This window comes from Procambarus clarkii, chromosome 76 (assembly GCF_040958095.1).
Source record: "Procambarus clarkii isolate CNS0578487 chromosome 76, FALCON_Pclarkii_2.0, whole genome shotgun sequence".
Lineage (NCBI taxonomy): Eukaryota > Metazoa > Arthropoda > Malacostraca > Decapoda > Cambaridae > Procambarus > Procambarus clarkii.
Genome location: NC_091225.1, coordinates 6217530 through 6242130, shown reverse-complemented (window position 1 = coordinate 6242130; position 24601 = coordinate 6217530).

The following is a 24601-nucleotide window of genomic DNA, read 5'->3' as shown; positions in this document are numbered from 1 at the left end:
CCTGCAAGGTTCAGGAAGCCATCTCTTGGTCGTGGAATTGCCATAGGTCCTCCATATAATGTTGTTAGTTTCTTGATAATCCTTGTTTCAGTGCTGAGGTGATGTTGGTCTGTGAGGATGTCGAGGTGTTGTTCAATGCGGGTACGGATACTATGGTCGATGTTGCTATTTCTCCACTCGTTTGTAGCATGAAGTAGTTGCGTTTTTTTGTCTTTGATTTCATTCTCTGCCTTGTATATCTGATCACGAATCAGATCCTGGCGATATTTTATCGTGAAGGCTTGATTCCTTGCTGCTGGGTCGTGCACTTTAACATTAGTATATTTTGGTAGCAGTCTTTCCTGTAGACATATTTTATTAAATATGACCGAAAAAGTAAGATTAATAATTCTAACACGAATTTTCTCAATCTTTCGTACATTATGCTTCACTGTTGGAGGTAAATCAAAAATCACTTCTCCAAAATTCATTTTTATTTCTAGTCTGACGCGACACGGGCGCGTTTCGTAAAACTTATTACATTTTCAAAGACTTCACAAATACACAACTGATTAGAACTTGCATTTCCCTGATTTTATATCTACTTTTGAGTGAGGTGGGAAGGGTGATGTGGCATTACATTTGAGTGAGGTGGGAAGGATGATGTGGCATTAGAGGATATTAATAGGGTATTAAAAGTATCAACACAAGACAGAACACGAAACAATGGATATTGAATAGAAGTGTTTGTAGAAAGCCTATTGGTCCATATTTCTTGATGCTTCTATATTGGAGCGGAGTCTTGAGGTGGGTAGAATATAGTTGTGCAATAATTGGCTGTTGATTGCTGGTGTTGACTTCTTGATGTGTAGTGCCTCGCAAACGTCAAGCCGCCTGCTATCGCTGTATCTATCGATGATTTCTGTGTTGTTTACTAGGATTTCTCTGGCGATGGTTTGGTTATGGGAAGAGATTATATGTTCCTTAATGGAGCCCTGTTGTTTATGCATCGTTAAACGCCTAGAAAGAGATGTTGTTGTCTTGCCTATATACTGGGTTTTTTCTGGTGTCTGGTGTCAAGACGCACAAGCCTGGAAAACCACTTCGGTTTTTCTGGCGTCTGGTGTCAAGACGCACAAGCCTGGAAACCCACTTCGGCCAATCATTAGCCAGATACCCACACCCACGTACAGATTGGCAAAGCGACTCAACGGCCTGCTGACTCCTTATGTTCCTTGCGCCTTCAGCCTGAAGTCTCCAAAGGAATTTGTGGACTTACTGCGGGGCGCACGGGCCACAGGGATAAGAGCCTCGTTGGACGTAGAATCGCTGTTTACCAACGTACCTGTGGACGAGACAATCGGAATGATAGCCGACAGAGTGTATCGTGATCCAGCCTGTACTCCTCTTGACATGCCAGAAAGTATTCTGAGGAAACTACTCCAAGCTTGTACTAAAGAGGCACCCTTCTTGAGCCCGGATGGGCATATGTATAAGCAAGTAGATGGGGTCGCTATGGGTTCTCCCCTAGGTGTCCTGTTTGCAAACTTCTACATGGGTACCATCGAGCAAAAAGTCTTAGTCGACATGAACTTGAAACCGGCCATATACTGCAGGTATGTTGACGACATTTTTACACAGGTACCTGATGTCAGACATCTGCAGGAGCTGAAGGAGGCATTTGAGCAGAGTTCCGTGCTGCGTTTCACTTACGAGACGGAAAAGGATGGGAAGCTGCCTTTTCTAGATGTAACAGTCATGGAAAAGGGCGGAGGTTTCCACACTGCAGTCTACACAAAGGAAACAAACATAGGAATGTGCCTAAATGCCAACAGCGACTGCCCTGACAGGTACAAGAGGAGTGTTGTTAACGCATACGTCGACCGTGCTCTCAGCCACAGCTCAGAATGGAAGCAAGTCGACGAAGAACTCTGTAGGGTAAGGCAGGTTCTAGTCAATAACGGCTTCTCCAATGGTTTCATCGAAGACATCATAAGAAGGAAAGTGAAAAGCCATGCAACCTCTGAAGAGACAACTAACACAACACCTATACCCCCTATTAGACTATTTTACAGGAACTTCTTTTCCACAGCTCATAAAACAGAGGAAAGGGTCCTGAAAGATATTGTTAATAGAAACGTTATCCCTACAGACAAAAATCAGAGGATACAACTGACGATTTACTATAAAACCAGAAAAACGGCCAGCCTACTCATGAGAAACTCTCCAGACACGAAACAGAACGCTTTAAAAGAGACTAACGTCGTCTATGCCTTCAAATGCCCACTTGGGGACTGTAAGCTCCAAAAAACCCAGTATATAGGCAAGACAACAACATCTCTTTCTAGGCGTTTAACGATGCATAAACAACAGGGCTCCATTAAGGAACATATAATCTCTTCCCATAACCAAACCATCGCCAGAGAAATCCTAGTAAACAACACAGAAATCATCGATAGATACAGCGATAGCAGGCGGCTTGACGTTTGCGAGGCACTACACATCAAGAAGTCAACACCAGCAATCAACAGCCAATTATTGCACAACTATATTCTACCCACCTCAAGACTCCGCTCCAATATAGAAGCATCAAGAAATATGGACCAATAGGCTTTCTACAAACACTTCTATTCAATATCCATTGTTTCGTGTTCTGTCTTGTGTTGATACTTTTAATACCCTATTAATATCCTCTAATGCCACATCATCCTTCCCACCTCACTCAAATGTAATGCCACATCACCCTTCCCACCTCACTCAAAAGTAGATATAAAATCAGGGAAATGCAAGTTCTAATCAGTTGTGTATTTGTGAAGTCTTTGAAAATGTAATAAGTTTTACGAAACGCGCCCGTGTCGCGTCAGACTAGAAATAAAAATGAATTTTGGAGAAGTGATTTTTGATTTACCTCCAACAGTGAAGCATAATGTACGAAAGATTGAGAAAATTCGTGTTAGAATTATTAATCTTACTTTTTCGGTCATATTTAATAAAATATGTCTACAGGAAAGACTGCTACCAAAATATACTAATATATATATATATATATATATATATATATATATATATATATATATATATATATATATATATATATATATATATATATATATATATATATATATATATATATATATATATATATATATATATATATATATATATATATATATATATATATATATATATATATATATATATATATATATATGTCGTACCTAGTAGCCAGAATGCCCTTCTCAGCCTACTATGCAAGGCCCGATTTGCCTAATAAGCCAGGTTTTCATGAATTAATTGTTTTTCGACTACCTAACCTACCTAACTTAATCTAACCTATCTTTTTCGGCTACCTAACCTAACCTAGCCTATAAAGATAGGTTAGGTTAGGTTAGGTTAGGTAGGGTTGGTTAGGTTCGGTCATATATCTACATTAATTTTAACTGCAATAAAAAAAAATGGCCTCATAATGAAATGGGTAGCTTTATCAATTCACAAGGAAAAAATTAGAGAAAATATATTAATTCAGGAAAACTTGGCTTATTAGGCAAATCGGGCCTTGCATAGTAGGCTGAGAAGTGCGTTCTGGCTACTAGGTACGACATATATATATACATATATATATATATATATATATATATATATATATATATATATATATATATATATATATATATATATATATATATATATATATATATATATATATATATATATATATATATATATATATTTATTTATATATATATATATATATTTATTTATATATATATATATATATATATATATATATATATATATATATATTTACTATAGAGTGTATTACACATATTTGTATAATTTGCACGACGTTTCGAACCTCCATGGTTCATTCTCAAGTGAACAGATCTTACAATACTAGTTGATTTTATACCCGCATTAGGTCAGGTGATAATACAATGAAGGTGAAAACATGGGGGGATACATAAGGGATAAACATAGGGGCTGCAGAAGGCTTATTGGCCCATACGAGGCATCTCCTATCTAAACACAAAGATTAATCCAGTGTAATTGGCCTGTTATGTTGGACATTGTCTTCTGTGTTGGCATCGATATGTTCTTGTCTTGTCCTTACTCTCATGGTGGGTAGAGTAAATAGTTCCGTGATTTGGGTGTTCATGGTAGGTCGCTCTATTCTTATGTGAATTGCCTCAAGAATTTGTAATCTTCTTGAATCTTGGGTTTTGTCTATTATGCAAGTATTCTTGTTCAACATTTCTCTTGTTAGAGTAATGTCATGGGCTTGTCTCATGTGATTCCTAGGGGCACCAGATTGAAGATGGCATGTCAAACGCCTCGTCAGCTTGGTCGACGTCATACCTATGTACTTACATTGAAGGTTACATCCTTCGTGGGGGCAAGTGTACATGTATACAACGCTTGACTGCTGTAGAGGGGTTCTCCGTCGGCTTCGGGCTGTTTTTGATAAGGAGTTCGGAAGTCTTCTTGGTTTTGTAGAATATTATCAGGTTTATGTTTTGGTTAGGAGTAGTGCTTTTTACTCCTTTACGGATTATTTCTTTCATTATTCTTTCCTCTTTTATATGTTCACTGTGCATGGTTGATTTGTAATATAATTTTATTGGGGGTGTTGTGGTTTCTGTTCTAGGTTCTGAATTATACCAACGGTCCAAGTGTCTTCTTATAGCAGCGTTTATTTCCGCGTTGCTATATCCGTTGTTCACCAATACCTGAGTTACTCTTTCAAACTCTCTACTCACGTTGCTCCATTCAGAGCAGTGGGTAAGCGCTCGACGAATATAAGCATTGAGAACGCTGGCTTTGTATCTTTGGGGGCACTCACTTCTACCGTTCAGGCATAATCCTATGTTGGTGGGCTTGGTATATACGTTGGTGCTTAAAGAGGTTCCTGTTTTTGTTATTAGTACATCCAAGAATGGCAGACTGTTATTTTCACTATTTTCATGTGTAAATCGGAGTACTGACTCTCTCTCTAGGTGTCTTTTTAGGTCAATTAGTTCATCTGAGTCTTTTACTATTACGAATATGTCATCTACATAACGGCAGTATACAGTTGGTTTTTGTCTGCTACTGAAGACCCTATTTTCGATGGTCTTCACACAATGTTCAATTTGCATCCGAGCGTGTTTTTATATACATAGAATATCGATATCGATTACCTTTTTCTTCACTGTCGGGAGTAAATGAAAAACTAAATATCCAAAATTCATTTTTTACATTTTTTTTTTTTTTTGGTCTGGAGACTAGAAGCATTTCGTAAGGCTTTCATTTTCAAAAACTTGGTTTACACATAACATGCATCATACTTTTTATTTGTTTTGGGTAAGGAGTTATGACACAAATGTTTTGGGTGAGGTGGGTATTAATTGGGTATGAAAGGCATAAGTATGAAAATAACTACAGAAGGCTTATTGGCCCATACTTTCTCTTGCTGCTCCTTTGTTGGTTCAGGGTCTTTAAGTGGGTAGAACATAGTTATGCGTTAATTTGCTGTTGATTGCTGTGTTGACTTTTTGATGAGTAGTGCCTCGCTGATGTCGAGTCTCCTGCTATCGCTATCTATCGATGATTTCTGTGTTGTTTGTTAAGATTTCTCTGGTGATGGTCTGGTTCTGAGAAGAGATCTTATGTTCCTCAACATGTTGTTTGTGGATTGTTAATCGCCTAGAAAGAGACGTTGTTGTCTCTTTCTAACCCAATATAGGCGATTGGAAGGTTGATACACCTTTGTTTCCATAGTGTTTAAGACGCATGGGGCAAGAGTACCTTGGGATTTCTCAAGAAATTGGGCTCCAAGTTCATTGACGTCACCAGAGAACCAAGAGCTGGCAGTTTTTTTGTTTCAGCGCCTCAGTGTGGCGATCCAGAGGAGAAATGCCTGCAGCATCCTCGGTTCCAGTCCGGAAGCGGAGTTGCTTCAAGAGATCCATAACCTTTAAGCACTCTTTGTATCAACCAATTTATATCTTGTAACCTTTAAATATTTAATAAAGCATAAAAAAATCAAAAGGAAGGGAGTGGTAGGAGAAAAGCACATAGAAACTGTATTGGAGGGGACCTAAACATTCCCCTCTAATGAGTTATGTGTGGTTTCCTCAAAGGCTAAGGGTTCCCTTCATCCAGCCGGAGGTGGTACTCCCTTCCCTTTGAATATATATATAAATATATATATATATATATATATATATATATATATATATATATATATATATATATATATATATATATATATATATATATATATATATATAACCCTTTTTGTGTAACGAAATTTTAAATTAATGTTAGATATATATACACACACATAGTAAAAGAATAGGGGTCGTAGGTGAAGAAAATATCAAAGTGCTCAGCGAGAAACTACAAGGTCTTCTCTGACTACTCTTTATTTTCATCTCCGAGGTTATGGGTCCCTTCACTTGCTCCAGAGGTGGTACCCCTTCTAGGTAAATATACATATTTACCTAGAAGTAAATATGTATATGTAGATATACATATATATATATATATATATATATATATATATATATATATATATATATATATATATATATATATATATATATATATATATATATATATATATATATATATATATATATATATATATATATATATTTCATTAAGTTGAGTACCTGAGGGCGAGGTGAGAGGTGTTGCTGCTGGAGGTGAGGTCGAGAATAAGTCCCCGGCAGGTGGTTCTTGAGTCTCCCCACAGCCCCTGCAGGAGGTTGTCCCGTGAGAGCTGATCTTGTGGTGTATGTTGTTGACGTAGATGATTTTCACTTGACTGGTGTTGTGATGTCTGCCGCCAGAATGGTGTCTTGGGATTGGTTGCACTGGGGTCGTCCGACCAGTCGTCCAGTGTTAGGTTAGTGTCTTTGGTGAAGAGTTCATCTAGGTCCATGACTACTCTCGTCCCCACGACTCTGATTAGGTGCCTCAAATTTAACATATCATTGGTAAAATTCACTGCTCACTAATTGTGAAAAGAATGTGAAGAGAAATGTAATTATAGGTGTTTGCAGCTTTCTATTAAGACAGCACATTTTTTAACTTGCTACACATTTTACAATAAATGAACGGTGTATGTATCAAACTGTGAGGCAGCTACTTAACCCTTCAACTTAAAATATATATATTCGAATTAAATGTTTCGATCAAATTGCGCATAAGTATAAAATGATAATATTAAACTTAAAATGTGTAGATGTGTAACCATAAGTAACTGATATGATCAGAAAATGTAGCAAATTAAATATCAGTGAGCCTTCAGTTACTGTCGAAGTTTTTATGTGAAATCTTAAGGGTCAGCAGTGGTCAGTAAGTATATAACACTGTTACCATCTTAGATGAAGCTGAAGTAGAAATATTAATAACAAATAATTATTAATTAACTTAGGATGTTATACAGAAGTAGTAACATAAAACACCATGTAAAATTATAATTGAAAAAAATAGTTATATGGAATTTTTCTTGGTTTATGTGGGAAAATGATCAGTTACCTTTCAGCTTGTGTTCTATTTAGGAATAAGCCAGTCTTTTACCACAATAATTTTTTTACTTGTGCAGTCGCGAGATCCTAAATAATTGTAATAAATAATATACAATGCATGACCATCCTGAGCTTTACTACTTCTGTGCCTGCTTTTTCAGGTTAGGGGTAATACATAGAGTTAGGGGTAATACATTTTCAAGCAGCAAATGCAGCTTGAAAATCTAAGACAAAAAAGTGCAGAATCCCATGAACTTTGAATTAACTAATATAAACAAAATAAAGGTATTTTAATTTGGAATTAAGTAATATAAACAAAATAAAAGTATTTTAATTCGGGAAGGAAATCATTTTTATAGGGTGAGCAATGCTCACCTTGCTTCTTATGAATATACGCCACTGGGTGTCAGTCATTGGAACCAGGAGGAAGAAGATAGATCCTCGTTTTTCGCTATTATGGGGATGACAGACCATCAAATATATATATATATATATATGTGACTATAAGGCTCGAAAAGAACAAGTTTCAATAATGACCAAACAACACACTAGAAGATGAAGAAATTATGACGTTTCGGTCCTTCCTGGACCAATATCAAGCCATATGGGATAGGGAGAGATTGATTGATAGATTGATGAAGATTAAGCCACCCGAGAAGGTTGCACGGGCATTCGTAGCCTGAAGGAGGTTGATATTTGGAGTAAATGAGGTGTTTGGCCGTGTAACATTTTAAAGTGTGTTTGGGCCTGTGAGGGAGAAAGATTGATTGATTGATGAAGATTTAAGCCACCCAAGAGGTGGCATGGGCATGAATAGCTCGTAAGCAGTAGATTTTTTTGCAGTGAATATGAAAAGATATTCTGTGTGATGAAGTCGCATTTAATCGTCAGGCTGCTATCGAGGGGCGAAGATACTGCTTGACAGTATTTATGAAGGTGCCCAGCTCCTGTACACCTTTTTTGACCAGAAGCAATTAAGTAATAATCATAAGAAGGCACGAAACCAGGAAGCTATATAGCACCATTAAATGTGTGGGATACTCAGAGAGCACAAAATATCACCAAGGATGTCAATATGAGAACAGAAACGCATAAGGTGAACGGTATCAAAATTATCGGAGTCACCAAGAATACTATCGAGGGACAAGCGACCGAGGGGGACGGTCGGAAAACAAGACACACGCTCGTCCCAGAAGTCAGGACATTCAACAAGGATATGCACGACCGTAAGAGGGACAATGCAATTAAGACAATAAGGAGTAGGGTCGTGCTCCATCAAGTGACAATGAGTTAAGCGAGTATGGCCAATACGCAACCTCGCCAGAGCCGCTTCCCATCACCGGTTACGGTAGTAGGAGGACGGCGACGAGGACACACAACTCTTAGGAGTACGCAGTTTATTCCCATTAACAGAAGACCAACAAACCTGTCAACGGGTAAGAATGGAGGAATGGATAACCGGGTAAAAATCGGAATAAGGAATACCTTTACGGAAATGGGACAAGAGCGGAAAGCTTCCCTGGCGGCAGCATCCGTAAGCTCATTTAAAGAGACACAAACATGGCTGGGAACCCAACAAAGCTCAACCGACTTAAATTTACTGTGAATAAGAAACAGCCAATGCTGGATCTCGACAACCACTGGATGAACCGGATTAAAGAACCTGAGAGCCATGAGGGCACTACGAGAGTCAACAACAGCTACAAAGGAAGAGTGACAACGAGAAAGCAGGAGACGAAGTGCATAGAGAATAGGATAAAGTTCCGCTGTGAAGATGCTAGTCTCCGGAAGTAAGCAACACATAAATGCAATCAGGAAAAACAACAGAGTAGTCTAAACCGTCCACAGACTTACACCCATCGGTGAAGATGGAAACGGAGAGGAAACGGATGGAAACGGAGGAGTGAGAAGAAAATGTCTCAAGGAAAAGGTGTTTTAGAACCGTAAGAGAGGTAAAAGCTTTAGTGATGCGGGTTAAGGATATACAAAACTGCGGAAGGGGGACTCTCCACGGGGGCAAAGAAGGAGCAACGCGGAGCAAAAGAAATATTAGAAATACGAACTGAAAAAGAATCCTGTAAGCGAGATAACCGGACAGAAAGAGGGAGGTGGTGAAGAGGAACAGGAACCGCAGGAGGGGCAAAAATTAAAGTACGACAGAGGACTTGCAAGGACTGCGCAAGATAGAGAAGACATTAGCGATTACGGCAGTCCCGGAGAGATAGGAAACTAGTGTCAACATACAAACAGAAGACAGGAGTGGAACGAAAGGTACCAGAATTGAGGCGCAACCCAGTATGGTGCAAAGCATCATGAAGGCGAAGAGTAGAAGGAGAAGCAGACGAGTAATCAGGGCAACCATATTCGAGCTTAGACAGGACGAGAGAGGAATGAAAAGCGAGTAGAGTGCGCCTATCCGCTCCCCAAGAAGTAGGGGACAATACCCGAAGGAGGGTAAGGGCCTTAGAACATTCAACACGGAGGTAAGAGATATGGGGCGATCAAGACAAATGAGTGTCAATAAGCAACCCCTAAAGCTTAGCGGAATCCTTGCACACAATGGGGTGACCATAATGTGACAAAGAAGGACGAAGAACGACATGCTTCCGAGTAAAAGTCATGGCACAAGTCTTAGACGTAGAGAACCTTAAGCCATGGTCGGTGGCCCAAGACGACACGGCATCAATCGCAAGTTGAAGTCAGTGTTGAAGGAGAGGCGAATCATCATCCTGACAGCAAAGGGTAAGATCGTCGGCATAGAGAGTGGAGAAGACACCTGAAGGAAGAGAGGAAAGAAGACCATTGAGGGCAACCAGAAAATGAGTAGTGATCAGAACACTACCCTGGGGCACACCTTCGTATTGGTGAAAAGAGGCAGAGAGAGCGGTACCAAGCCTCACCCAAAAGGAACGACGAGAGAGGAAGCTGCCGAGAAAGAGAGGGAGATGACCACGAAGGCCAAAAGAATGAAGTTGGGATAGAATATGATATCGCCAAGTGGTGTCGTAAGCCTTTTCCAGGTCAAAAAGGACGGCAACAACGGAGGTCTTCGCAGGAAAAGCAGTATGAATATAGACCTCCAAGTTCACCAGGACATCTGTTGTGCTGCGGCACTTGCAAAAACCAAATTGAGAAGGGGAGAGGTGGTGATGGTGTTCTAAGAACCACATCAGACGAACGTTACCCACATGTTCAAAGAGTTTGAAGACACAACTTGTGAGGACAATAGGGCGAAAGTCCTTAGGGGAAGTACCTAGAGACCCTGGTTTGCAAACAGGGAGGACAACGGCATCGAGCCAGTCCTCGGGGACTGACAACGACTCCCAGATCCGATTAAACAGACTCAGTAAATACCGAGACGTGCATGGAGGGAGATGGCGAAGCATCTCATAATGAATGCAATCAGTGCCCGCCGCAGTAGAACCGCAGAGGGCCAGGGCAGACCGAAGTTCAGAGAGAAAGACGGGATCGTTATTGGGAAGGCGAAGATGAGTACAGAAATCCAAAGGACAAGATAGAAGGACAGGTTTACGAAGAAGAAAAGATTGGGGAAGATGAAAACCAAAGCTAAAAGAAGAAAAGTGGGAACCCAGTTGGGTAGCAACCCGCAACGGGTCCACCACAAGAGTACCACTGACGTGAAGAACTGGTGAGACATAGGGAACGAACTTACCCACTATCTTGTGGATACGCTTCCAGATCTGCGGCAGAGGAGTTTCGGACGTAATAGTGGAGACATAAGACCCCCAACATTCACGTTTAGCCGTACGGATGGCCCTTTGAGCCATCGCACTCGCCTTCCGAAATCAAAAAAAAGAACCGGTCGTCTTCCGGTGGAGATGTTTCTTTTAGGCTGCACACTTACAGCAAACAGACCGAGCACAGTCTGTATTCCACCAGGGAACGCAATTACGTGGGCCCCGAGAGGAAGAGCGAGGAATAGAGCGGAGCCCAGTGTTGAAGATGGTGTCATGAAAAAGGAGGAGTGAGCAAGGGAGAGGTCAGATAGAGCAACACTGAGGGTAAATAGGTTCCAGTCCCGCCTTAGCAAACTGCCACCTAGGGAAGGAGACGGAAAGGTGAAAAGAGAAAAAAATAACAAGGATGGGTAAATGGTCACTGCCATGGAGGTCATCAAGAACCTGCCACGTCAAATTTAAGTAAAGAGATGACATGCAAAGAGAAAGATCAAGACTGGAAAGGGTGCGAGTCCGAGAGTCCAAATGCGTGGGCTCTCCAGAATTCAGAAGAGACAGGGAAGAAGAGAGGATGAACGGCTCAAGAAGGCGACCCCGGGTGTTCGTCGGAAAATCACTCCAAAGAGAATGACGACAATTGAAATCACCCAGCAGGAACAAAGGCTCCGGCAAGGAGTCCAGTAGGTGTTTTAGATCGGGAAGAGAAAGAGGGACACTCGGGGGGAGATAAATAAAACAAACGGTGTACCATTTCCTCACAAAGATACGAGCAGCAGAGCAATGGAGAGGTGAAGTAAAGAGTAAGGGGACAAAGGGAACATCAGAGCGAATCAAGAGAGCAGAAGAGTTAGGAGCCCCAGCAAGAACTGGGGGGGGGGGGGGAGAGAAAGGAATAACCACGAAAGAGACCAGGACGAGCACCAAGCATCGTCTCCTGGAGACAGACACATAAGGGCGAAACCGTGAAATCAGAAGCTGGAGTTCAAGGAAATTGGCGTAATAACCACGAACGTTCCATTGAAGAATAGACATCGACGAGAAGAGGAAGGACAGTAACAGAGAACAACAGAGAAACAAAGGTGAAAAGGGAACACAGCACGTTAGAGAAGCGCAGGATCAGGATCAGGGTCAGCGAAGTCAGGGTTAGGGGGCATGGGTAAACTGAGCAAAGAAAGAGTGAAGGGAACTAGAGGACCGACCAGGGGCGGACGAGTAGGGTCTTGAGGAGGAAGAGGGGGAGATAACCGAGGGTCAAGACAGCAGTAGGAGAGGCAGAAACCAAAAGATGCACCTCAGCAAGGGCACCAACCTAGAGGGAAGAGGGGGCCAAAGAGATCTCCATGACAGGAACAGGGGGCGTAACCACCGAAACGGGAGGGGACAGAGTGAGAGAGTCAAAAGTAGCAGGCGACGAAGAAAGCGAAGCCTTTTTTCCTGCCGGGGAGGAGAAAGAAGAGAAGCTAGTCTTACGGTTCTGACCCAAAGAGACAGGTGTCCCAGCAACTATGTACTGGGCAACGGATTCCAGTGTCTTAACAGGAGAAGCAGAACGAGAGCATACACGACGGCCGTTGGGAGAGCGATGGACATCAGCCCATACTGACAGGCGGCGTGGAGAGCCAATTGATTGAGGAGAAGGATGGGAAGGAGGATCAGAGGGAGACGAGGAGGAAGACAGAGGAGACATGATAGACTGGGCAGGAAGAAGGGGAACCCCCAGACTGAGGATCACGAGGGGGACCCTACGGGACAGAACTCAAAGGAACAGAGGAGGGGGGTGGTGGGCGTATCAGGGTCCAAGGCCTGGAAACGGTTTGGAGTCTGAGGAAGGTGGGAAGGATGAGGAGAGGAAGAGCACAACACACGAACATAAGAGACGTTACCATAAGGTGGGAGCCGGCGAACTTGGCGCCTCACCTCCGGAAATGACAAACGCTCCCGGTGCTTCAAGTTGAGGACGGCTGCCTCAAGCTTGTAATGTATACACGAACGGGAGAAGGTAGGGTGGGTCTCACCGCAATTGAGGCAACTAACCTGGGGAGAAGTGCACTCCAACTTAGAGTGACCTTCGCCCCCACACAAAGGACAGAGAGAGACAGTTCCAGAGCAGCGGAGGGCATCATGCCCAAACCTCCAACACTTATTACAGAGCCGAGGAGAGGGAATGTATTCCTGGATGGAGCACCTGGCACCAGCAAGAATGACAGAGGGCGGAAGGGTCCTACCATCAAAGGTAATCTTCACAACCCGAAGGGATTGACGACCACGAGGGGGACGAGTAAACGAGTCTACCTGGAGGACAGAATGGTTCTGGGCATCGAGGATATGAAGAATATCTTCGTGGCAGTCCTGGAGATTCCGAACACCGGTAGCAACATGTGGTGGGAGGAGAATAGTGCCAACACTGGCATTCAACCGAGCGTTCTTGGAGACCCGAACAGGGGTCTCGCCAAGTCAGGACAGGGCGGCCAAGCGGGAGGCTGCATCCTGAGAAGGAGCAGCAACGACATGTGTACCGAGACGGGTGGGGTGGAAAGTAACAGAGGCATCTACGGAATCAACAAGGTGCCTATGGAAGGAGAAATCGTCAGGAGGCGCAGAATCAAGAGGGAGGAATCAATGTATCTGGCCCACGAAGCTGAACCAAACAAGGCTTGATACGCATCAGTAAACGAAGGAATCGAGCGAGTGCGGCCGTTTCGAGGACGGCTTTCAGAACCCCTAGAGAGAGAGGGGTTAAAAGGCGCAGTAGTCACAACTAGAGACTGAGTTGTGCATTGCCATAGCAGGAGGTGGTCACTACTGGGAGCTTGGGGCTCAACCGAACCAAAGAGGGGAGTAGTCAGAAAGGTCAAAGGAGGAGCAAGGTAGCCCCCGCCTAATGCAGCGGGGCTACAGAGCCCAGTCTTCCAACATGGTCCGACTGGGGGGCTTGGTCGCCCACCCCACGAGCCTGAGAAGGTAAAAGAGGAACAGAATTCAACATAAGTACGAAAAGAAAAACATTCATTCACGAATGAGCCCCCATACCCACCATGGAGCCACAATTAGAGGCAGGACACCCATCAAGAAGCTATCACCGATCATGTCGGGGCCCCCTATGGGTGCGCCGTGAGTAAACGCCTCACAAACGCCACCTTAAGAACCGTCAGTCCGTCGAGATCGGGTTCAGTGACGAAAGGTGGATTGACAATAAAAGGTTCCCCTTGCTCTCGATAATGGGTACTACAGTTCTACGGGTGCAAGAGTATGCCTCCTCAAGCACCCGGGCGTTAAAATAGAAGAAGTCCAAAAGAATAACCAAAACCAGCAAAAGGTCGGCAGGAAACGACAAGCAGATAGGAGAAAAGGGGAAGAAAAACAAAACATAAGGAAAAGGAAAAGTTATCCGGAACAATTGGAGAAGACAGCAGCAGGAGCATAAGGCCACAAAAGGACAGAGGACTGTCCCATGGAGTATACCACTCCAGCAGCCGACCACCAAGCCCCCTCACGGCTCCAACTGGCCGGATGGGGAGGGGGTTCTTGACCAGAAGAGTGGCAGTGTTGATGGCTTCAGGGTGGCTATTGCAAGATTCAGTGACTCTTAAAAGCTCTTCTAAGATCGTTGGTTGCTTCACTTTATAGGAAATAGTGAAGTAGTGGCTATTCTGTGATTGTTTGGCAGAAGATGCATTCCCAATCTCTGGGTTAACCAATTTCCCACTTGAATCTGCAACCTAGACGTAGTCTATATAACCGAACTGGTATTTCCCTGTGGATTCCTTTCGGGATATTTAACCTGTCTAACTTGTGTGGCCTAAAGATACCGTATTGAAGAGGGCGAACCTTCTGCTACTCTCTGTTGTAGATGGGCTTTGTTGAGATATGAGAGTTTTTTGGTGATCGTGTTTTTTATGTACTCTAGGCTGGGTTGGATTCTTTTCTGGATCACTGAATGACGAGTTGCCAATTTTGCCAATTACCATTCACATTTAATTGGATTCCAAACTGGGATGGGATCCAGTTTTGGGTTATGTTGAGTCCTTTGCCTGAGCAACTGATCCTAGATACAAAATAGTTGTAATTATTTCCACGATGTCTTTCCACTGTTTTTTTCCTAATATTTGAAATATCCCTTTTGAGTCTGTGTTTAACTGCATTTTGAATGTTTTGTGCAATCACATATGTGAATGCCAACTGTTTAAGTGAAAAGTATGCATTTGAGGTGAATGGCAAACAGCTCAGTTTGTATTGATGATACTGGTCCTCCAAGTATTCAGTAAGCTTGTTCTCTGTCCGTGCAAAGAGCAGCACCAGCACTCTCACATTCTGGGTCAACCGATCCGTCTATGAAGATGTGGGTGGCTCCTGCTATGGCAATGCTGATTATTTGCTTTTCTATGAGACGCCTTAGGATTGTTGGATCATAGGCAGCCTTTTTCATTGGAAAACCTTCTATTACTATTTTGAACGTAGGCTCCTCCCACGGTCCAGAATAAGTGTAGTTTGGGTTTGGATAATCATCTCTTTTATCAAGAATCATGCTTTTTAATTGTAAGAACATGCTTAGGACTTCTTCCACTCTGGCAGCCCAAGAGTTTCCATTGTTTCAGCCAAGTCCAACCACGAATGCAGGTGAGTGATGGAGATTTTTTTGGCCAATCTCTCATGTCGTCAGGGTTTCCAGGTAAATTCCAGGCAAAAATCACTCATTTAGACTTAAAGTTTTCATACGGAAGAAATTAAAAAAAAAATCAGAGTTTTATTCTGTCACATCCATTTACGACCAAAATTATGTTCGTAGAAGTTTGTTAAAGAAAACAGAAAACCTTAGCAGTAAGTTTTTGTTTCATATCCATTTACTGCTGTTTCATCAGTAAATGACCAAAAATTATTCAGAGTTCAGTTAAAGACCGAATATGTTTCATGGTACAGTTAAAGACCGAATTTCTTCAGAGTTCAGTTATAGACTGAATCTCTTCAGAGTTCAGCTAAAGACCGAAATTTTTTCAAGGATCAGTTAAATATCAAAAATTAGTGAGAGTCTTGTTCAGGGTAAAGTATTCTATTTTCATTTTGTTTTAGCTGTGTCAAAGGAATTAACACTGAATTTTGTCAAAGTTTAATCCTCGCTGAGTTTTTAAAAAGTTATTATGGATATAATTAAACTGTACCAACTTGGGCAAATATTTTTTAAACGTTCATCAAATATTAGCTCTTGGACCCCAGCTCTATACGTTTATTACTGTAGTTTCGCTATTAACCAATCAATTCCCTTGAAATTTAAAACATAGTTATTTTGTCCATAGTAATAAAAGAAAGTTAAGTTACAGAGTTCTGATCCAAACAATTATCAAGTTCCAGATCACGACCCCCCACCTTAGTTCCCTCTCGTATCTTCTTTAGTATCTGACCAAATCCCTTGAGATTTAAAACATTTTTTTTCAGATGTAGTAAATAAGATAAACATAGTTACCGAGTTTCAGCTCTTGTCCTCCTCCATAGATCTCTCCTGTTAGTTAGTTATTACCAGTCCAAATCCTCTGAAATTTAACCCCACTACATTTTAGACCCATGTAAAATAAATCAAGACATTAACCAAGCTCCAACTCCTGTCCTACACCTTAGTTCATCAAACCTAATTATCTCAGACCAAGTAAGTAGCTCTCATCGCTTACCTAGTCAAAGTAAGCATAGCCTCTCCTTTAATACACTTTGTTTACTCGGCTATGTAAATAATCACTAACGAGGTAATAATCACATGGTTTTATCACACCTTACCTTCTCCCTCCCTTATCTCCCCCACACCCTTATCTACCTCTCCCCCGTATCCCCCACAACCCTACTGTCCACATCTCACCCCCCTTCCCCATCTCATCCAAACGTCCCTCCCGCCCCAGAATTTATAAGTACTGTATTTGTGTACTCTATCCATGTTCTGTACGTACAACTTATATACTCACTATTCATGTTCTCTGCACGTTCAAATCATATTTTTTACTTGTTTCTTTATTTTACCTGTGATCTTTGTCTTATTCTCATAATGTTCAGAGCATGTTCTCTGTGTTCTTCACATTCTCTTCCATGTTATCTGTGTTCTTTGTCATATTCTCCATGATCTCAGCAAGTTCTTCCTAAGTTCATTGTTTTTGTTCTCTGTGTGCTTTGGCATATTCTTCATGTTCTCTGCAAGTTCAAATTATACTTTTTTCATCTGTTTCTCCATGTTTTCAGAATGTTCTTAGCATGTTCTTCTCAAGTTCATTGTTAATATACCTCACATATTCACTGGGTTCTTCTCATTCTCTTACATGTTCTCTGTTTCTTTGCATGCTCCATAAGACTTAAAGAGCTATTATCATGTACCTTATCATATGTAAATACACAACTCCTTCCTTTCTTCCTTTACAGGTCCCCACATGTTCCCTGCTCATCTCGCCAAATATTTCTTACAATTTTCCTCCATCCATCCTCTACCTGTTCCGACCCGTTCATCGCATTCCCTTACATATTCTCCTCTTTTCAAGTTCTTTGTTTCTTTTAAACCAATTGTTTCTCCCATTCAGTAAGTAGTTCATTGTTATGTATTATCAACACCAACATTACGAATTCTCCACACGTTACTACAGGGTTTTATTTATTTAGTCATTTACCAGGTTTATCTACTATCAACTATGTCAAAGTAATTTTTTATCGACTTATTATTTTTTTACCAGCACTGTTCTTAAACAAATCTTCACTTTATGCAGTAACTATAAAAAGCAAGACACTCTTTTTTTATCACTTCCTAACTAAAAATTAGTTTAATGAAGTAAATTAGTTACATTCATAATTTCTTAACTAAAATTATTCGTCAATTAACTGTAAATAGTCACATTCATCATCTTTTCTCGTCTTTTTTAACTAAAACTATTTGTCAATCAAGTAAAAATAGTCACATCCATCATGTTTTGTTAAAACTATATAAATAAAAAATATTAATGTTAGTTTGTTCAAATCGCTAATCTCCGAAAGTTCTTCACCGATTGCTTTGAAATTTTCACACAACGTTCCATTCGCATCCAAGCGGGTTTTTGTATACATACTATACAGATGTCATGTCTGTGACTGGGAAAAAAACATGTTTTTTTTTAACTGTGTTTTTCATGTGAGGGAAATTTTCGAAACCTCTTTACCGATTGTTTTGAAATTTTGACATAACGTTGCATTCGAATAGGTGTGTGTTTTTATATACCTTCTACATACAGGAAAAAAAAATTTGAAACACAACGCCATCTGTTGGACGTAAGAGCAACACATGCTGTAATCTCCAAAATTTCTTCACTGATTGTTTTGAAATTTTGACACGACGTTTCATTCGAATACGCGCATGTTTTTATATGCTTACTAAATAGATGCCACACCTGCGACATGTAAAAAAATGTTGTTGTTTTTTTAAATCAGCGCCATCTGTTGCACATAATTACAACACACGATAGTCTAAATATGTTACGATTCCATTTCAATGTTTCTGATTTCCATTGATAAATTAAATTTGATAGATTTCGAATTGTTTTCATTTTGATTGAATCATTTTGTGTGACATTGCATTGGAATTGAGCTGTGGTGTTTACCATTCCATTCATTTCGTAAGTATAAGTATTAGTATAGATGCCACACCTGTGACAGGAAAAAACATTCTTTTTTTTAAGAAACTGTACCATGTGTTGCACATAGGAGCAACACAAGCTATACTAAATATTTTACAATTACATTTCTATGTTTCCGACTGCATTGACAAATTTAATTTTCATCGATTTCAAATTATTTTCATTTTGATTTAATTATTTTGTGTTACATTGATTTGTAATTGAGCTGTGTTGTTTACCATACCATTCATTTCGTGAGTATTATTATAGATGCCACACCGATGACAGGTAAAAACATTTTTTCTAACAGAGCCATCTGTTGGACGTAAGAGCAGCACACGCTATACTAAATAAGTTAGGATTATATTTCATTGTTTCCGATTTCATTGATAAATTGAATTTTCATATGTTTCGAATTATTTCATTTTGATTTATTTATTTTGTGTGACATTGCATTGGAATTCAACTGTATTGTTTACTATACTGTACATTGCGTATGCATAGTTAATTTATATTTTTTTATTTTTTTCATTTCGTTCATTTAATTTTTATTTCTTATATTTCAGTGATGAGAACATCAGATCATTTGATGTTCCTAATTTTCTGATGGGAACAACAGATCATTTGGGCATGCATTGGACGAAGGAGTGGGGAATGGTGAGGAGGACAAAGGTACAGGAGTGGGTGATGGTGGGGAGGACGAGGGGACAGGGGACAGGGGAGGGGGTAATGGTTTGGAGGACGAGGGGACGGGAGAGTTGGGAATGTTGGGGACGAGGGGACAGGGGAATGGAGAGTGGTGGGGGAGGACAAGGGGACAGGGGAGCGGGGGATGGTGGGGAGGATGAAGGGATGGGGGAGAGAGAATGGTAGGGAGGACAAGGGGACAGGGAAGTGGGAGATTGTGGAGAGGATGAGGGGATAGTGGAGTGGGGGAATGGTTAGGAGAACGAGGGGACGGTGGAGTGGGGGATGATGGGGAGGACAAAGGGACGGAGGAGGGGGGAAATGGTGGGGAAGATGAGGGGACGGGGAAGTGGGAATGATGGGGAGGACGAGGAGACAGGGGAGGGGGGAATGGTGGGGAGGACTGGCACAGGGAATGGTTGCTGTGGCTGGGTTCAGCTAGTTCTTAAATTAAACTATTTGCCAATCAACTAAAAATATTCACGTTCATCATCTTTCAACCCTTTTAACTAACTAATTAACTCTTTCTCTCAACTAAAAAATAGTCAAAGGAAACTTTCAACACTGTTCATAACTACCAATTTGCGTCGTGGAGTGCGAAAAATAGTCAAAGGGATATTTCAACGCTGACCTTAACTAAAATTATTCTTCCCTCAACTAAAAAATAGTTAACTGTAACTTCTTTAAACACTTTTGAAACTAACAGTATATCTCATGGAGTAAGAAAAATAGTCAAAGGTGTTCTCAGAAACATCAAAAGTTATTCTGAGTCATCAAAACTAATCTCTAATCACCTTCGTTCATCAAAGTTACTCGCTAACTCACCTTCGTTCATCAAAGAAACTTTCCCAAGACATCTTCGTTCATCAAAGTTATTCTCTCAGTCACCATCGATCATCAAAGAAAGTCTCTAACATCTTCTCGCATTTAAAGAATCTCTCCAAAACAGCAATAATACGTTCCCATATAATTTAATTAACATGTATACTCTTTAGCACGACTTTGTATAAAAGATTTACTCTTTACGACTTCTTCAAGCATTAAATAATCTTTCAAATGTAACAAACGTTGTTTGTCCTTCAATAAATATTTAGTCACTACCATCTTTGTTCAAGAAATATATAAATTAAAGTTTGTGCTAAACTTACTAAGACATACCATTATGTAGTCACAAACAACTTTAAGTAATATATCAGATTAAACATGTACGACATTTTGTACTAATAAACTTACTCTTCGCGTAAAAATGAGTAAAATAACTGGCGTTTTATGTAGTAACAGCTTTCACTAAGACATTTACAGTCAAGACTTGATAATAACTCTTTCACCAAAAACACAGCTCTTCAAGTAACTAGTTCAACTTTTCATATCAAACATTCATTTCTGTTTATTATTTATTCTGTTAAAATATATTTTCTTAGTCACTTAATCTTTAAACTGTTCTCGGAACCACAATGCATCATCCTATCTAACCTAATCAAACTTTGTAAATTTAACTTACATAACCTAACCTAACTTTACTAACCTTACTAACTTAATGTAACTTACCTAACATAACCTAACCTAACCTAACTTAACTTACATAACTTATCCTAACCTAACCATACTAACTTAACTTACATAACTTAACCTTACTAACTTAATTTACATGACCTAACCTAACTTAACTAAACTTGACATACATAACCTATCCTAACCTAACCTTATTAACTTAACGTAACTTACCTAACATAACCTAATCTAACCTAACCTAACCTTACAAACTTAACTTACATATCTTTAGCTAATCTAACCTTACTAAACTCACTTACATAACCTAACCTAATTTTACTAAACTTAACATACATAACCTAACCTATCCTAACCTAACCTTACTAACTTAACATAACTTTCCTAACCTAACCTTACAGTGTAATGAACTGAATACATAGTATGTGCATTGGACTTGCAGATTGACTCCTCCAGAGAGGGAGGTTAGCAACTTAACCTAAGCATTTAAATTTATCTGTGTGTTGACCAAAATTTATTAATTAGTCTTTATTTGTGTGTCCAGGATTATTCCTAGATATTGATAAGTGTTCACCCATTCAATTGGTTGACTTTGTACTTTGAGTTTATTGTTGGGCCCTCACTATTTTTTGGGCTTATCTTTTGTCTTGGTTGGGTTGAGTTTTATACCAATCTGCTTTGCCTCTTCACTGATGCAGTCTAAGCATTTAGGTGCAAGGGGCGCCACATTCCTTCTTTTTGTGATGATACCAAAGTCGTATGCATTGTTTAGCAGCCTGCAATGTTGTTGGAGTTTCTGCTTCGTTATCTTTCCACTAAACAGGTGAAGAGTAGGGGCTGAGAATGCATCCTTGTGGTGTACTATTTTCATGTTTTTTGTATTCAGAGACTGCCATAAAGTTTCACTCTTGCTTCTCTGTTTATGAAACAGTGGTTGGTCCAGGAGAGCAGGTTGCCTTTGACCTCTTTGTCGATGAGGCAGCAGAGAATAGCTGGGGCGCTACCAAGTTCAAAGTCTTTCTCGAGGTTCAGGAATATCAGTATTCCTGGTCTGTCATTCAGGTGGGCTAAGAGAGTAGTAATACATTCCATTGTACCAACCCCTTTTCTATAAGCATACATATCTTGGTGAAGTTTAGGCATTTTCCCCTCAAGTCTGTTTAGTGACGCTCTGTCAGCCGTCTTGGCTGCTCAGTTTTAGAGAGAGAGAGATAGGTCTTGGATTAGCTGGATCTTTGGGTTTTAGTAGGGCACTCTGTCTGCCCTAATCCAAGCTGTAGGTCTAGTTTGAGAAGTCCAGGCTGAAGTAATTAACCTAAGGTATGCAGCGTCTCCTTCTGGGCCGAGGTATCTAATCATTTTATAGGTTATTTTGTCGTCTCCAGGGGATGTATTTTTTTTAATTTTCGTAGCCTAATTGAGCTCATCCAGTGTGAGAGGGGTATTAGTGTTTAATGCTTCTGCACATGCTGTTATGATTCTTTGCCACCTTTCTTCCTCCAATCCTTTCTGTATTCCTAGTACATCTGGTGGAAGCAGATTACTTGTTGCTCTTTCTGCAAATTAGATTGCTAGGACATTGGCTTCCTGTTTATGATTATTAGGGTGTGGCACTTCTGGTGTTTTGTTTCCAACATTTTGGTGTTTTTAATTTTGTGGATTTGCTACCACATCTCTCCAAGAGAGGTGTGTTCATTCAGATGTGAACATCAATCCAGCCAATTTTGTTCTTTGATTATCCTGGTTTCATGATGCACATATTCCTTGACCTCACAGAGTAGGGTCCTGTTGCCGTCACTTGGCTGATTTTTGTATATCTTCCTTGTGCTGTTGTGTCTATGATTGAGTTCTTTGACACGATCGCACCAGACACCAGTAATGGTGATTACTGTTTATGATTATTAGGGTATGGCACTTTTGGTGTTTTGTTTTTCAATGGGTCCACCAGACACCAGTAATGGTGTCTGGTGGACTGTTTTTTTCAGTGAAATTGAGTGGTTGGCGGCTCTTTGAACTGCTTTCTTTTTCAAAATCATGCTCAACAAATTTTGTTCAGGAAAAAATCTTGTTCTGCTTGATTAATGTATTCGGGAACAACATAATTTTTATGCCACTCTGTTATGAAGTTTTGAAAGCGGACCCATTTTGCTAGAGCGAACTTTCAGGCTCTTGGAGGAGGTGGGTAGCTGGGTAGATACAACTTTAGATTAATTTGGACCCCATAATTGTCGCTTGTAAGTGTGGGCTAAACTTATTATGTTGCTGCAACTCTGAGGGAGGCTGAAATGAAGGTAAGGTCTAATCTACCTCCTTGGATGTGGAGGTAGATTAGAAACTTCATTCTTGTTTAGGACTTGAATTTCTGGTAGCTGGTCTAGTAAATGTGCTATGTGAGTGCCGGCCTCATTTGTTGTGTTCGAGCCCATTGCCAAACGATGGTGGGCATTGAAATCACCACAAATTATTGTGTTTGATGTGGTGGCGTGTCCAAATTACGTTGAAACGTCCATTTCTGAACGTGGAGACCCGTAAACAATAAACACTTCAAGTTTGTCGTGTCTTAGCTCAATGGTTACTCCCATAACCTCTATCCCCGGCCCACAATCGGGTGGGCTGAATATGGGCTTGGAGACCAGGTTACTTTTCACATAGATGGAACATCCTCTGGCATGCCTGTTGACCCATGGAAGGAATAAGCCTTGACAGCATGAGATTTCAGGTTCTAATCCGCCTCGAAGCACGCTCTCCTGTAGTAGCATTATGTCTATGCCTTTGGTTTCTGCTATGCATTGAAATTTTATGTGCATCCCTTGCGTTGATATACACAAGGCTAATCAGCCGGTCCAAGCAAAGTGCCCAAATTGCCCCAAGGTTCTCCACGCCTGGAACCTAAGAAGTCCCAAAAAGTTTAAAAGAATCCAAATGAACCCGCCTCCCCCACGTACACAGCATCCTAACAGAAGTGTGAACCCAAATGTATACCAGGTCCCCTGCCCACTAACGCAGCGAGGAGCTCACCAAGACCAAACCATCTGGAGAGGGGCACATCACCATCAGAGGTGGTGTAATAAGGGGAAGAAGGAAACATGGGATTGGTAAGAATAAACACCAACAGAATTAGAAGCAGGAGGAGCAGAGTTAACTAGATTACTACGAAGAATGTTAGTTTTGTCGAAGTGTTTGTTAGGTTTACACTGGTTCATACTGAGCCTATGTGAACCAGTGTTCATCTGGTTCACAATGCTCCTGCTTTTAATGCTGCTGGTGTCTACTCTATTTCTTTTTCGTCTTGTCCTGACCAATACTTTCGTCAAACTAGTCGTACACTATATGACAGACTTAAGGAACACAACAGAAGTGATAAGTCTGCAGTCACAAACAATGATTTTTTCTGTCATGTTAGGGACTAATCATCCAATTGATTGGTCCTCTTCTAAAATAATCTTGCCTGCTTCTACTCTCCAGAGACACTGTCTTGTCAAATCGGGTCTGATACAGCAACAAAGCAAGCCCAATCTAATGTTCATGTAGCCCAAATGAACCTTAGTTTGGGCTTTGTTGCTGTTGATTCCTCCTTTTCACACTATATTCTCAAATGCTCTAA